The 14553-nt window shown below is 49.4% G+C and overlaps 1 protein-coding gene across 1 annotated transcript in view; it reads left to right on the plus strand.

The window, feature by feature from the left end:
* ITSN1 (intersectin 1) overlaps positions 1 to 14553 on the plus strand; it is a 248611-nt gene that overhangs the window by 198489 nt on the left and 35569 nt on the right. The gene's annotated exons all lie outside the window — the stretch shown is intronic.

The raw sequence follows: 14553 nt of genomic DNA on the forward strand, positions 1-14553 counted from the left end.
ACTAGAAGTTTGGATGCCAGGCACCACTGAGCAGATTGGCAGGGCCAGGGGAGGGTGGCCGCAGGGAAAGGATCAGAGAACCTTCGGGGGTGGGGCGGGGAAAGCCATTTGAGCTGAGACCTGAAGAGTAAGGAGGAGCCAGATGGAGCGGGGGAAGAGGTGTGGCTATCGTAGATGGTGCTGTCAGGACATGCAAAGGCCCAGAGGTGGGTGGGGAGATCCTTCTCACTGTCCCCCAGGCCACCCCCTTGTGGAGCAATGGTTGAGTCTGCAAGTCCATCTCTTCCCCAGGACCCCTTCAGCTGTGTAAGCCAGTGTTGCTTCTCCAGTCTTGAGTTTGGCTGGAAGGGATGCAGTTGTCAAGGTGGGTACTACTCCATAACACTCTACCTCACTCACTCCAGAGGCCCTGCGCCCTCACCATAGGCCATTCCCCCAGGCTTGCCTCCAGCTTTGTGAAGCTGACACGGGTTGTTCCCCCAGGAAGCTGTGCTTTCCCCCCCTACAAATCATTGAGTTTGCGTTTGGTTGTATCCATTGGACCCCGTGATTCTCAGCCAGTGGAAGTGCTGCTCGTATCTCATGGGTAGAGTCAGGGATGCTGCTCATCATCCTGCAGTGCACAGGACAGTCCCCCGCAACAAAGCATGATCTGGCCCCAGATGTCACCAGAGCTGAGGTTGACAAGCGCAAGTCTCACCCCACTGGCCACTGTGGTTAATGTTCGCCTGGTTATTCGCCACCAGAAAGGCTGCCCCAGTAACTCCTGTTGAATAAATTTAATCACTTAAGCTCATGTCATGTATCTGCAGCATCAAAAGTATCTCAGAACCTTTCTTTTAAATTTCAGAATCTTATTCTTGTTTATTATCTCCCATACTCTGCACTATCGTACTGTATTAAACTACTTGAATCATATTCACAGAGTATCTGGTTAACAGAAAATTGAGTACAAGGGAAAGAAATCATCTTCTAATAAATTAGTGAAGGGATACTAGGTATCTCCTATGGCCTCAGAGTTTAAAGGTGTCAGGTTTTGGTTTGTATGTTCTTTAGCTTTTTTTTTTTTTTTTTGAGACAGTCTCACTCTGTCACCCCGACTGGAGTGCAGTGACACGATCTCGGCTCACTGCAACCTTTGCCTCCTGGGTTCGCCTGCCTCAGCCTCCTGAGTAGCTGGGATTATGGGCGTGCACTACCACGTCCAGCTGCATTTTGTATTTTTGGTAGAGACAGAGTTTCACCATGTTGGCCAAGCTGTTCTCCAACTCCTGACCTCAAGTGATCCACCCACCTCAGCCTCCCAAAGCACTGGGATTACATGCATGAGCCACCGCGTGGCTCTAATTTTTGTATTTTTTTTTTTTTTTTTTTTTTTTTGTATTTTTTAGTAGAGATGGGGTTTCACAATGTTGGCCAGGCTGGTCTTGAACTCCTAACTTCAGGTGATCCACCCACCTTGGCCTCCCAAAGTGCTGGGATTACAGGCGTGAGCCACCACGCCCGGCCTGTTTTTGTTTTTTGTTTTTTAACTGATTATTAAATCATTTAATTTCATATTGGTCTGTGTAAATATATTTGCAAGTGAACTTTGGGTACAGTTTTGCTCCAGTAGCATTAGACAAGATGAGTCCAAAAGAGATTGTCTTCATTGCGCACTTACGAATCACTCTCCTCCGGCCGGTTGCCTCTCCACACTGCAGAGCAGGGCCTGCAGAGTTGGGGAGCCATGGTGGTTGAGCTTCCCAAGTGGCCCAGGCCTCAAACTGCCTCTGCATAAAAGGGTGTCTGGGAGAAGCCAATTTAAAGCAGTAACTTAGCCGTATATTAAGTCACAAAATATCTCACCATTACATGCATGGTAGAAACTGGTATCTGCCCTGTTTCTGGAAAGGAACCTGGGCAGACCCAGGCCACCATAGCAAATAGTAGTGATTGGGTTATCTATGCCTTCGTTGATGCCATCAGAAGAAAAAAAGTAACACTAATTTAGGAAAACACTCTTAGGCTTAACCATATGAAATTGTCAATTCTTACCTGTAAAAACAGCAATCTATAATTCATCCTAGTACAATATATCATCACCTGGCACGTGGTAGGTTAGGTTAAAAAAAAATGCCTATTTTTGAATGAGTGAATGAAATCAACCAGTGACTATAGAAAACACCAGAGTCTCAGCTTTGACACAGACCACATCACCCTCAGAGAGGAGACCATGCTGTCTCCAGTTTCCTTTTCCTTTAGATGTGAGCTTCCCAAAAGCAACAGGGGCCTTGGAAGGGGCTGCTCCTGGAGTCTCTTGCTCATTTGGTCTAAGAAGGAGGCTGAGGACCAGGGACGGTTGTCTGGGCCAAGTCTCCACTCCAGCACAGGGCAGGGGCAGCACCCCACCCAGGTAACAGTTGGGGAATGGGCACAGCAAATCGCAGTCCTGCTTCATTAATCCTATTAATTCTCTTTCGTTCCAAAAATACCCAAGAGAATTTTTATGGAAACAACATTGGATGCCAATGGTCCCAAAAATGCAAGGAAAAATAGCTCCTTCTTTGAAATGTCTGGTATTTTGGGTCTGGTAGGATAGGGAGACGTAATGAAGTCCAAGATCACAGTAGCCTTATGTGAATGTTTCGCTTCAGCCAGAGTTCCCTTGGGCACTTTTTTTTTTTTTTTTTTTTTTTGGAGACGGAGTCTCGCTGTCGCCTAGGCTGGAGTGCAGTGGTGTGATCTCGGCTCACTGCAAGCTCCACCTCCTGGGTTCACGCCATTCTCCTGCCTCAGCCTCCCGAGTAGCTGGGACTACAGGACCCGCCACTGCGCCCGGCTAATTTTTTTGTATTATTAGTAGAGACGGGGTTTCACTGTGTTAGCCAGGTGGTCTCCATCTCCTGACCTCGTGATCCGCCGGCCTCAGCCTCCCAAAGTGCTGGGATTACAGGCGTGAGCCACCGCGCCCGGCCGCTCTTGGGCACTTCTTCAAGAAAACCCCACACAGGAAAAACCAGGCTTCCAGAGTGTCTCCTGATGTCTAGTGAGCTATTCCATTTCAGAGGGCTCCATAGACTCTCAGGAAGAATCTATTCTGTAAATTGAAAGCTCCCCAGGCATTTTTCAGGTGTATGACCTGATTCACAAAAACGTTTTATTTATAAAAAATGAGCATCAGCTATAAGCTATATATATAGTGTCCGTGCAACTCAATATTGGGCATACTACCTCTTAGAAGCTACCAGCTACCATGCTATTGTTTTATGATATCAACAGTGTGTGTGTGTGTGTGTGTGTGTGTGTGTGTGTGTGTGTGTGTGTGTGTGTGACAGGCAGTGAGCAGCAACTTTCAGGGGACTTAAATGCCTACATCTGTAGCTTGGTAACAGTAGGTCAAACGGTGAGTTCAGGGTACAGCCAGAAGGCAGATAAATACCGCTGTATAGAAGATTCTGGCAAAGGCTGACAGCTGCTATTTCCACATCTGCTTGGCACATCACTTCTGAGTGATATTGCAAGCCTCAAAAGAGGTGTTCCTTATTTTGACTCAGCCTATCATGTCTTTAAAAGCTGAATACTTCCTCCTCTTGGTGCGGTTTCTCTGAACTCTGACCCAGGAGAGGGGAGAACACTTTTGGTCTGCCAGTTTTCATCAAGGACGCTGTTTCCCTCGGGGAGAGGATGAATCCCCTGACACCCCTGCTTTCCCCTCCCATTTCCCATGCTGTCCTGCCCCCTTCTGATACCTGTCCCCACACACTCATGCACGCTGGTCCACTTCGCTGCTTCCCAGGCCCCACCCAGAAAGTGGGGAAAGGTCTGGACTGGGGTGGAGTGCAGGATGTTCTCTGTGGATTATTCAGTGAAGTCGAGATCTTAGAGAACAGTGAGCACAAAGCCTGCACCTACAACTGAGGGCACTGAGGGTCTCGGGAAACATAGTGATGTTCTCAAGTCAGCTTTTCAAACTCTCTGGCGAGTCCTTGTTCTAGGTGTACCATTTGATGCATACATACATGGACAGGTACGTGTCCATAGTCCCAGAGCTCCTGCCTCCACAGAACTGGTGGCTGCATCTTTGGAAAGATCAGGAAGGGGCCCCTCTTCCCTCATGTGATTCCCTCGATGCTGGGGTTGCCATGGGAGTTTGGAGCCATTGGAAAGGATTCCAACACATTTTCAATGCACAAGCTCCATGCTGACCCGCCTCAGCCCTTCGTCCTTCTCGCCTCCACTGGGCGAGTTTGCCAAAGGCTCAGGCTTGCTTAAGATGCCCTCAGTCTGAGCCAAACATAAGAACATGTGCTGCTGTAGCTTCTCAATTTTCATTCCTGGCCTCCAGAAAAACATGGTGCTGTATATAACAACACAGCTTCTCTACAAGTTCAGCCTAATATTTTACTCCATTTCTCTTATGATTTTGGAACATTCTATTTTCCTGTAGGCCACCTGCCTGTAAGAAGATAGTGATTCAGAGGGGGGATCCACATAACTGCATCTGGGGACCTTATAGAGGCTTAAGAAGCAATCCAGGATGGTGACTCAGAGCACGGGTTCAAATGCCGGCTCTGCTACTTACTAGTGGTGTGATCTTGGGCAAGTTATGTAACCTGTTTTACATATGGAGAGATAATGATGACATCTAGCAGAAAATAAGCCAGAGAATAGTAGCTTTGTTGCTGTTGTTTTTATTGGAGAGAAAAGGCATTTGTGCCTGGTCAGTGAGCATCACGGAATCCAATCAAGTGGCTTCTTTTATTAAACCAAAACAGCAGGTAGGTTATGTGCATTTTTAAGACTTTTTAGAAAACATGCTTTTATAGATTAGGAATTTCAGGGAGAAAAGATTGGACGGCTATCTTTGAGCTATCTCATTGTAAGATTTGCCGCACCAATCTGTGCACGAACCCTGGCCCCCTTTCCTGATAGCAGGAGGCCCACCGGTGGAAGCAAGCAGCTTTTTAAACACCTTCGCTGCACTCCTGCAACGTGCAGAGACCTCTGGACCAAAGACCAGAGCCTACTCAGCAGACTCTTGGTTGATGTGGACAAGCTGCCTGTGTTTCACACGGTCGATGGTGGGGAGGCCACCAGGGAAAATGGAATGTGCAGGGCTTTTAAATGTCACGTCTGGACTGTGTTGGCAGGCCCATGCAGCGCTCCACAATAAACCTGTCACAAATGCGTTGAGTCACTGGGTCCTTTATTTCTCATCATGGCATTCTGTGGCCTTGTGTTCTCTTGCCAGCAAAGAATGGAACGTTCAGCCCCCTAGAGATGCCGGCTGCTGGATTTTTTAAGCAATCATCCAGCTTAGATAAGGGGCGTGGGCTGCTGGGGTTGCTGCCCCAAAGCTCCGTCTCCAGAGCAGCTGCCCCAGGCACGCTTAATTCCCTCCCTGCCCACTGCGTGCACCCCCAAGATGCCTCTCAAGATCCAGACGTGTGGTTCCGCTCTGTTAGGCCCCCAGCAGAGCGAGCTTGTAGTCTGCCCCAGCAGAGGGGACCAGGCCAGGGATGCCTGTTTCGTCTCTGGAGCGTTACCTTGGAGTCCTGAGGCCCCGTGGCAAGGCCCCACACAACTGAATCCTCAGTAACAGCCCTCCACGGACTTGGTATCCAGTGGGATGCCTCACTCCATCCCATCCTCTAGGTTCAGAAGCACATCTGCCAGTCCTGTCCGCCTCCCCTTCCATTCCGCATCCTGTCTTCTCCTCTCCCTGCCTCCTGCTGTGTGGGCCGTGAGCCCAGGAGGGGCCCAGTCTACCCTGTTTACCTCCCCTGCTGCCCACTGAGAGTCGTGGCCGAGGTATATGGAACCTTCCTGGTCATAGGGCCATGCTCCGTGGAACACAAGCAGAGGAGATGCCTAAAACTTTCACGAGCAGGTGACGAGCAGCAGAGAAATGAATGGTGTTTCCAGCTAGTGAAGGATGAGGTGGCACAGAGCGTGACGGGGGGCCAGGGATCCAGCCGAGAGGATGGCCTGGGAAGGCCCTCTGAAGAGGGGATGGAGACCTGGCTGCAAAGGAGGCATGTCCAAAGATCAAGGGGCTCAAGGGACAGCAAGTGCAAAGGCCAGGGCTGAAGGAGCTGCTCCTGCTCCTGCTCCTCACAGAAGGATGGCTGAGTCTTTGACCTGGTCTCTCTGCACCCACTCTCTCCTTCCGGCTTCCCCCAGGCTGCAGGCAGAGAGCTATTCTAAAAACATCGCTTCGTATGCTTAAAATCATCCAGGGGATTCCCGGTCCTCCGAGATAAAAGACCCGAATCTACTTGGTCTGCAAGCCCTGCCTGATCTGCCCCCTTCTCCAGCCCTCTGGCCTTCCCTCTCACTGATTCCTATTTGTGCTGAATTTTAGCATGGCTCACTTGTCACCTCCTCGAGGAAGCCTTCCCTCACCCCTGCATTCTTCTGTGCTTGCAGAGGGCAAACTGGGCTGGCTGGTTACGGAGCTGCTCTCCACGAGCCTGCTCAGCGTTCTTTTTTCTGCCACCTTTGTGTCACCGTCATGACCTGTCATGAAAGTCCAGGCTTTTGTTGCCCCCATGAATTTCCAAATGGCCCTGTTGAAAAAATCCCCTTTGGCCCCCCAAACCACTTTACGGAAAGGTCCATTTTCATCATGGGAGTCCCTCCTCAGAGAGAGTTGGAACCCACATCTGGTGCCCACTGTGGCATCCTGGGCCCATGTCAGCAAGAAGTGATGGGGGTGCAGGCAGGTAGTGTGGGCAAGGAGCCTCCCCCAGCTTTAGAGACTGCATGACTCAACCCCCCTTGTCTACCTCCCAGGGACCTTGGGTTCCCACCTGTCCAATAGGGAGGTGGTGCTTGGGTCCAGGGACTTCCTTCATCATCTAGCCTCACTCTTCTGTGCAGTCTCACCCAACCCAGAACCTTCCCTCCATCACGTCAGCCTCCACCACCACCCCAGGATTCTTGAGTCTCATTTAAGCCACTAGTATGCCCCAGCTGCAAATGCCTTTGCCCCACCTCCCCTGCCTTTCCTGCCCACCTGCCTTCACCCCTCCTAATTTCACTGCCACCTCTCCTCCTCCATTAACTTGTAACAACTCAGCTCTTTCCTGAATTCCTTATCACACAGAAAGATGACTAGATAGAAAGGCCGATACAGAAATACATAGACACTCTCACCTCCCCAGTTAGACTGTGAGCTTCATGGAGGCAGGGCCCAAATCTTGTGGATTGTTACATACCATTAAGACCTCCATGGTAACAACACTTATGAACAGCGATGGTACCTTGCCTTGTATAGTTGTCTTATTGCAGGGTACCCTGCCTCCCCACTGATTATAAACCAGAGGGTAGGGCCTACCTCCCACATGTGCATATCCCCCTGGCACCTCACTCTTGCCAGTTGCTCAGGAAGTGCTGTGGCAGACAGTCCTGGGTTGCCCTTCTACCCACCTGTTGTTCCACAGGCTTGGTCCTTCATCCCCAGCTAGGCTGTGAGGGGCAGAACACATCACAGTGTTCATTCTCCCTGCTGCGTGTAGCCTGGAACCCAACACAAAACCTGTGCTTGGGTTTCCCTCCCCAGGAGGAAAGGGAATGGTAAACGAGGCACCATCATTTAAAGAATAAATTCTCATGAAAAGACCTCAAAACAGGAAGTGAGCTTATGAAGCATAGGGATTGTTCTTCATTGTTCTTATAAGCACCTTCAGTACTGTCTATTTATGTATGTATTTGGTTTTCTGTCTCCCCCACCAAAATGGAAGCCCCACAAAAGCAGGGGCCCCTGTGGATCTACGCAGCTGCCATGAATGAGCAGGAAATGTCATGGCTCAGGTTGCCTCTTGAGTTCCTAGGGGATCCATTTGCTAAGTTAGAAGAGACCGACCCCAGGGAGCAGGCCATGTGTGCTTAGACCCTTCTGAAGAAAGTTCCATTGAGATGAGAAGTCCATCTGCCCCTCTGGACAGCTCAGAACTGGTCTGGCCTCCAGAACTTCCTGTGGGCTGGGGCTGTCCAGGGACTGGTCAGCCAATGGTCATTTTCAGAGAAGGTCTGGCTGCCTTGGCCTAGACTGTCCACTGCCATCTCCCAGCAGTCCCCACCAGCCCTGGGCTCCAAGGACAAGCCCATCCTCTTAGCCTGAACTTGCAGGAATCTACTGAGAGAGAAAAGCGTAAGGACCACCCTCAGGCCTGCCCTTTGAAAAGCTGGTGGTTTCCTCATGATTCCATTTCCTGATGTATCACCAGCATAGATTTTATTCTTGATAGGGAAGGTCACCGTACATCGCTGGAATCTGCTGTTCCATTCATAAAATGAGGGCATTGAGCAGAGAGAGTAGCCTTTGAAGCCATAGCCCCAGGCCTGGGGTTCAGTGGTGGCAGCGTGGCCTGAGGCGCAGCTTCAGGGGGTCCCAGGAGCAGAGTGTCGCATGGTCTCTGGGCTCAGAGAGATGGCGTTCTGTGACTACAGCCATTGAGCCTCTTGCACAATGGCTTGAGTGGCCTGCCATGGGCTGGATTCAGCTCAGCAGTTGTGGCAGCTCTCATGCTCCCTGGGCCTGGACAGATCGGTTTCCAAATCCCACTCCCTTTCTACGCCAGGTGTCTTGGTTTCCAGGCCATCTTTCCTCTGATCTCTTGGCTGCACAATGGGAACTTCACAGATAACAGATGTGTGGGCCCCACTCCAGCCAGTCCGGTTTAGTTGGTCTGGGGTACAGCAGGGGCACTGGGATTGTTAAAAACTCCTTGGGTGACCCCAGTATGCGGCCAAACTCCAGGGCCACAACCCCATCCATGCCACCCACACACAGCTGCCACGCTGATCCCCTGAAACCCAGCCAAGACCTTCCCAGCTCTGCTGCCAGAGCATTCTCGACTGGACTTCCCCACCTGTTAGGGCTGAACTGTGTCCCTCCGATTCACACGTTGAAGCCCTAACTCCCAGGACATCAGAATATGACTTCATTTGGAGATAAATTCTTTGAAGAGGTGATGAAGTGAGCACGAGGCTGTTAGGGTGATCCCTAATTCCGTCTGATGGGTGCTCTTAATAACGGGGAAGTGTGGACACACAGACGCTGGAGATTTGCATGCACAGAGGAAAGACCCTGCCAAGGAGAGAGGCCTCAGGAGGAACCAGCCCTGTTGTCACCTTGATCTTGGACTTTGTATCTTTAGAACCATGAGAAAATACGTGTTGTTTAAGCTGCTGGGTCTGTGGTTCTTTGTTACGGCCGCCTGAGCAAACTAATGCGCCAGCGCACCAGCGAGGAGGAAGAGGTCTCCAGAGAAGAGCCTGAGCTCTAGGGTCAGACTCCCTCTGCCATTTATCAACTGACTTACCCTCCCTGTGCCTCAGTTTCCTTGTCTGTTCAGTGGGGAATAACAACAGTATAGCTACCGCATAGGATTCCTGGTGAGGATTCCATGAGTTCACACATGTGCAGCACCCAGCATTGTGAGCTCCGAGTGGCATTCCACATTAACGCCCAGGACTCACCATCTCGCAGAGCCTGCTTCCCTCCTCTGCACCTGCCCACCAGGGCTCCACGCCCCCAACTCCGACTTCTGTTTACTCCCATTATTCCGCCATTTGAATCCCTAACCACTGCTTGCAGTCCCCCCAACAGCAATATTAGCCTGCTGAAGTCCAACACAAATTCCTCTTCCCCTGCTAAATATTTTCAAATCCTTCTCATCAAAACAACAGGCCCCCTTGAATAAGACGTAGTATTTGGCCGGGCGCGTTGGCTCATACCTGTAATCCCAGCACTTTGGGAGGCCAAGGCAGGCGGTTCACCTGAGGTCAGAAGTTTGAGACCAGCCCAGCCAACATGGTGAAAACCTGTCTCTACTAAAAATACAAAAATTAGCCAGGCATGGTGGCATGTGCTTGTAGTCCCAGCTACTCGGGAGGCCAAGGCAGGAGAATCACTTGAACTCAGGAGGCGGAGGTTGCAGTGAGCTGAGATTGTACCACTGTACTCCAGCCTTGGTGACAGAGCAAAACTTGTCTAAAAGACAGAAACAAAAACAAAAAATCCCTAGTATTTGGCCGGGCACGGTGGCTCATGCCTGTAATCCCAACACTTTGGGAGGCCAAGGCAGATGGATCACTTGAGGCCAGGAGTTCGAGACCAGCCTGGCCAACATGGTGAAACCCCATCTCTACTACAAATACAAATATTAGCTGGGCATGGTGGCACATGCCTGTAATCCCAGCTACTCGGGTGGCTGAGGCATGTGAATTGCTTGATCCTGGGAGGTGGAAGCTGCAGTGAGCCAAGATTGCACCACTGCACTCTAGCCTGGGCGACAGATCAAGACTCTGTCTCAAAAAAAAAAAAAAAAAAAGACCTAGTATTTGATAGCACAACAGAGGAACTACAATAGTAATTTAATTGTACATTTAAAAATAACTAAAACAGTGTAATTGGATTGTTTGTAACACAAAGGATAAATGCTTGAGGGGACGGATACCCCATTCTTACGATGTGATTATTACATATTGCATTCCTGAACCAAAATAGCTCATGTGCCCCATTGATATATATACCTATGATATACCCACGAAAGTTAAAAATACAAATAAAACAACAACCAACAGGCTCCTCCCTCGTATTCCAATCAAAATGCATTTGCACTTTCATTATAACACTCCAGTCTACCTTTGTACCAGAGAAACTTTTTTTTTTTTTTTGAGACGGAGTCTCGCTCTGTCGCCCAGGCTGGAGTGCCGTGGCTGGATCTCAGCTCACTGCAAGCTCCACCTCCCGGGTTCCCGCCATTCTCCTGCCTCAGCCTCCCGAGTAGCTGGGACTACAGGTGCCTGCCACCTCGCCCGGCTAGTTTTTTGTATTTTTTAGTAGAGACGGGGTTTCACCGTGTTAGCCAGGATGGTCTCGATCTCTTGACCTCGTGATCCGCCCGTCTCGGCCTCCCAAAGTGCTGGGATTACAGGCTTGAGCCACCGCGCCCGGCAAAGAAACTTATTAACAGGAGCTACTCATACTACAGGAGAGGGCACAATGAGAACAGGAAGTCAGAAAGAAGGAAAACCCGGGGTGGGACTTGAAAGGGGCCTGGAATGAGCTGAAGCATGCCTACTATGGAGGATGTAGAGCTGTGCCAGGATTCCAGCACCCATTATAAAGCTATGAATGATACGCCCTTTCTCTCTCCAAAATGTGCATTTTTATGGAAAATTAAGAGATGATTTATCCCTAAGAAGAATTTGATCTTCACCACTTCTCAGCAGTCATTAAACTGCCTGGCAACCCCTATGGACTGGACTCCCCTCCTTGGGAGAAAACAAAGCTTATTTGGAGTTACGTTGGCACTTTAAGCATCTGGGTTACATCTGAGTGGAAGCCTCCCGAGGACCCAGCTACATGGGGCAAGGGGGGTCCCCAGGACAGGCTGGGGTGGATGCTTGAGCTCTGCTGGACCCATGAGGATCTCTGGTGCATCGGTGGCCTTCCTTCCCCCTCACCTCTGTGCCCATCGGCTTCTCCAGACCCCCATAAAAATCACGTCTTGAGGATTTGCATCTCCGAGGTCTCAAGGACTAATAACCGCTCGGCGTGATACCCTGTGCGAAGTGCCTGCAACTCAGCAAGGATCCAGGTTGGCCCGGGACGCCCAGGTCTAGCAACCAGCAGGCTCCCAGAGGACAAGGACCCGGCCTGCCTCCTTCTCACCGAACCCCAGGGCCGAGCGCAGATGCTGCTTCCCAGCAGGACACGACTTCATGGCTTGGAGAACGCTGGGGCTTCAGACATCAGCTGCAGGGTAAATGGCCAGAGAACTTTCTTCACGTCACATCCACATGGCTTCATCTACTTTTCCTACACGACAGGCCACCCCACACCTGCCAGGAGAGGCCCAGGATGTTGAAGGGAGTGCAGTTAGATTAATTTGCCCGGGAGAAGCCAGTGCAGCCCTGGGGTGCATGGGCTCACCTGGCAGGAGAGACTCGGGCCATGGGGAGAACCCTACAGTATAGACAGGACCTCCAGGAGCCCAAGTAGCATAGATCCTGCTGATCCGGGGCCATTTAGCTGGAGGATTTGGGCTGAACGTCCCCAGAGACATTGGTAGATCCTTTCCCTTAAAGATGAAAGCCATCGCCCGGGCTTGCTTATTGCTCTCTCTCGGGATCCTTCCACATGTTGTTTCTGAACTCTAGTTCTGGCATCACAATCCGCATCACCCTGTCATCTGGCCTTTCCCCGCTTTCCACCTTATCTTTTGCAGTGTCTCTGTGTTGACCTGGCACCTGGGTGAAGGCTTGCTCCTGCTGGTGCCGTACCCCCCAGTATATGGTCTTGACCTCCCCAGCCATATGGAGACCCAGCCTCAGGAGGGCCCTCAAGGAAGCCTCCCCTCAGCATGAGGAGTTGCTCCTTTCTGAGGTCCTACTGTCTCCACCATCAGCACAGCACACAGGCTTTTTTTTTTTTTTTTTTTTTTTTTTTTTTTTTTTTTGAGACAGAATCTCCCTCTGTCACCCAGGCTGGAGTGCAGTGGTACAATCTCAGCTCACTGCAACCTCTGCCTCCTGGATTCAAGCGATTCTCCTGCCTCAGCCTCCCGAGTAGCTGGGATTACAGGTGCCTGCCGCCATGCCCAGCTAATTTTTGTATTTTTAGTAGAGACGAGGTCTCCCCATGTTGGCCAGGCTGGTCTTGAACTCCTGAACTCGTGTGATCCACCTGCCTCGGCCTCCCAAAGTGCGCATGAGCCACCGCACCCAGCCTGGGCTCTTCTTTTAATGCTTGCTATTTTAATTTCTTTTTTTTTTTCTCGTTTCTTTTCTTTTTTCTTTTTTTTTTTTTTTTTTCTTTTGAGACAGGTGCTTGCTCTGTTGCCTAGGCTGGAGTGCAGTGACGTGATCATATCTCACTGCAGTCTCCATCTCCTGGGCTCAGGTAATCCCCCTGCCTCAGCCTCCCATGTAGCTGGGACTACAGGCATGTACCACCATGCATGGCTAATTTTTTAAAAATTATTATTATACTTTAAGTTCTAGGGTACATGTGTGCAACGTGCAGGTTTTTTACATACGTATACATGTGCCATGTTGGTGTGCTGCACCCATTAACTCATCATTTACATTAGGTATATCTCCTAATGCTATCCCTCCAGACTCCACCCACCCTACGACAGGCCCCAGTGTGTGATGTTCCCCACCCTCTGTCCAAGTGTTCTCATTGTTCAAATCCCACCTATGAGTGAGAACATGCGGTGTTTGGTTTTCTGTCCTTGCGAGAGTTTGCTCAGAATGATGGTTTCCAGCTTCATCCATGTCCCTACAGAGGACATGAACTCGTCCCTTTTTATGGCTGCATAGTATTCCATGGTGTATATGTGCCACATGTTTATTGCAGCACTATTCACAATAGCAAAGACTTGGAACCAACCCAAATGTCCATCAATGATAGACTGGATTAAGAACATGCATGGCTAAAATTTAAATTTTTTGTAGATATGTTGCCCAGGCTGGTCATGAACTCCTAGGCTCAAGCAATCCACCCGCCTCTGCCTTTCAAAGTACTGGGATTATAGGCATAAGCCACCAAGCCCAGCTGCTTGCTATTAATATTTTAAATTTAATGTTCCTGTTGTGTCTTTCCCAAGATCGTGAGTTTGCCTGAGGACAAGGACAGTATCTTGCTTATTTCTGCATCTCTTGGACTTCAGAGAAACTTAATAAATATTTATGGACCAGCTTATTGTATATTTTGGCCCCTTTCATACAGGAACAAGGTCTGTTTATTTGCTTTGCTCAATGGGCAACTGGCTGCGGGGGCTGGCTTCATTTTCAAAATTCTGCTTCTCGTTGGGAAAGGTAGAATAATTGGAGGTGTGGAGATGGGTGAATGCTCTGTAGCCCTTGAAATTTTAATAGTCAGCGTGTGTTTGTGTATTACTTTTATAATAAAACAAGTTCTTGAAATGATGCTGTTCATACGAATATCAGTTGAGGGAAGCAAGATGACCTTTTATTGGTAAGGTTTTTTCTCCATGAATTCCTCCAGGGCCTAGACTCAAAAAATCCTTCCAGAAGGCCATCACATCTCTCTGCATTTCGTAAATGTGTCTAGACAACATTCTAAGGGACGGCACATAGATTAGGAATTTTATGTGGGCTGTAATGGGGGATCATTTGTAACCGCCTGGAGTCATTTGCAATATTATTTCAGCTGCGTGTGGATTTCAGTTAGTTTTGAGAATCCCTCCGTCACACCAAGATGTTCATGGAAAACCATTTGATGTGTTTTCTCCTCTCGTTTTTCCCTGGGAAAGGGGGCCAGAAACTTTGTTTATCCTAGGACCCAAAGGAGGGAAGGGCCACATCCCTCCACCCCTAAAGAAAACGCTTTTATTTGAAATGTCTTTTCCATTTACCCTACTTTGAATAATGGAGTTTTTAAACTCGCTTGTTTTTCTAAATATTAAATTTTCAAAGGAAGGATATTTTTGAGTTCAAAGTGCCTATTTCAAATCTTTAATGGTTCTCTTGGTCTGGCATTCACCAGCAAGTTTTAAAACAGCCTCCCATGGGTCAATTTGATGGCTAAAA

This window comes from Rhinopithecus roxellana, chromosome 13 (assembly GCF_007565055.1).
Source record: "Rhinopithecus roxellana isolate Shanxi Qingling chromosome 13, ASM756505v1, whole genome shotgun sequence".
Taxonomy (NCBI): Eukaryota; Metazoa; Chordata; class Mammalia; order Primates; family Cercopithecidae; genus Rhinopithecus; species Rhinopithecus roxellana.